At 41.0% G+C, this 2074-nt stretch overlaps 1 non-coding gene across 1 annotated transcript; it reads right to left on the reverse strand.

Moving 5' to 3' along the window:
* Positions 1-717: 717 nt before the first annotated feature.
* On the reverse strand, positions 718-790 carry TRNAG-UCC. Its single transcript has one exon. It is a non-coding gene; the product is annotated as a tRNA-Gly (tRNA).
* Positions 791-2074: the final 1284 nt, after the last annotated feature.

The following is a 2074-nucleotide window of genomic DNA, read 5'->3' on the forward strand; positions in this document are numbered from 1 at the left end:
TTTAATTCAATTCTGTCTGGCTGGCTTACTGAATCGATGTTGGGAAAACACAGCACTCTCCTGGGAGGAGAGGTGTTTGGTATAAATAGAAGGTATTATCATTGTGAGGCAACTGGGGGATGCCATGTGGCTCAGGCAGCTCAAGGCAGCTGTAAGAACCCCAGTGGTGGGCTGTGGGGCTGTCAGCCACCTGCTCTCATTTGCTTGTCCCGAGAGAAAGGGCCTTTCCTCCAGTCAGAGCTCACCCTCAGGGTGACCTCAGCAAACCCAGAGTCCTCTCTGAGCCCTTAACCCCTTCTCTGCTGGACACATTGGACCATGTCCATTCTCAGTGGGCATTTGATGGGACTGCACCCCTTGAGAATTTTGTGCCACATGGCTTCCTCATGCCCTGGGAGGTATTCTCAGGCTCCCATCTTTCAAACCATCTGCATCTCTCCAGGCAGGACAAGTGAAGTGCTCTCCCCCGCAGCAGGCACGCATTGTTCAAAAATGGAATTACTCTTGATTGATTCATTAACTGTGGGTGGCAGTGCCAGGAGAGGGCATGTGAGCTGGAGACCCCGTGAATGGACTGTAACAAGGGATTACTGTTCTCCACTCAAAATCTTAGCAAGAGCTGTGCCTTCCCCTGACCCACCACCATGCTCTTTATTTTTATTTTTTAAACTACTTTATTTATTTTTTGGCCACACCTCACAGTATACAGGATCTCAGTTCCCTGTCCAGGGATTGAACCTGGGCCCCCTGCAGTGGAAGCTCAGAGTCTTAACCACTGGACCACCAGGGAACTCCCCATGCTCTTTATTTTTAAACAGCTTTATTGAGATATAATCTACACACCATACAGCTCATCCATTTATGTGTATAATTCAATGGTTTTAGTTTATCCACAGATATATACAGCTATCACCACAATTTTAGAACATTTTCAACACCCTCAAAAGAAACCCTGTATCCCTTAGCTATCGCTCCCCTCACATCACCATGTCAGCACCCCAAGCAGCAACTCTTCTTCCTGTCTCTATAGACTTGCCCAATCTGGACATTTCATGTAACTGGAATCATATAATATGTGACTGGCTTCATAGTATGTTTTCAAGGCTCATCTATGTTGTGGTATGTGGTTCCTTTTTATGGCCAAATAACATTCCATTGTATGGATATATTATCTATTATTTACTAATTCATCAGTTGGACATTTGGGTTGTTTCTACCTTTTTATTAAGAACAGATATTTACATTTCTCTTGAGACTGTACTTAGAAATGGAATTGCGAGGTCACGTGGTACCTGCATGTTTAATCATTCAAGGAAATCCACCTTGTTCTTTTTTTTTTTTTTCTCACCTTGTTCTTAACCATAATTGCCAAACGACTAATTGATTAACTGGGGCCCTAGGCAGTCATTCAACAAATACTTATTTAACTCTTTCACTGCTCCAAGCACTCTTCTGGGAGCTGGGGAGATAACACTATGAATAGAAGTCAGCCAGCTATGTAGCTTTACTGCTGTAAGGGCTTTGGCTTTTGCTTTAAATGGGATGCAAAGAACTTAAAGGTTTGTTTTTTCTCCAAAAAGGTTTATTGAAATATAACTTACAAACATTGAACTGCACATGCATGAAAGGTATAATTTCATGAGGTCTAATGTGTATCTATCTATGAAACTATCAACACAAGACAGTGAGCATCATTCCCCAAAGTTTCCTTGTGCCCCTTTTTAATTTCTCCCTCCTACCTGTCTCTCTCTCTACCTACTTACTCACAGGCAACCACTGATCAAACTACAGATTAGTTACATTTTCTAGAATTTGTGTTATTTTTAGTGTGCTTCTTTCACTTGACATAATTATTTTGAGGTTTACCTATATTGTTGCTTGTATTAATAATTCATTCCTTTATATCACAGAGTATTAGTCCATTGTATGAATATAAAACAATTTGTTTTTCTATTCCCCAAATATCTATTTGGGGTGTTTACAGATTGGAGCTATTGTGAATAAGCTGCTATGAAGATTTGTGTATTTATCTTTGAATGGACATATGCTTTGGCTTCCCCAGAGTAAATATCTA

This window comes from Bison bison, unplaced genomic scaffold (genome assembly GCF_000754665.1).
Source record: "Bison bison bison isolate TAMUID 2011002044 unplaced genomic scaffold, Bison_UMD1.0 scf7180017864101, whole genome shotgun sequence".
Taxonomy (NCBI): Eukaryota; Metazoa; Chordata; class Mammalia; order Artiodactyla; family Bovidae; genus Bison; species Bison bison.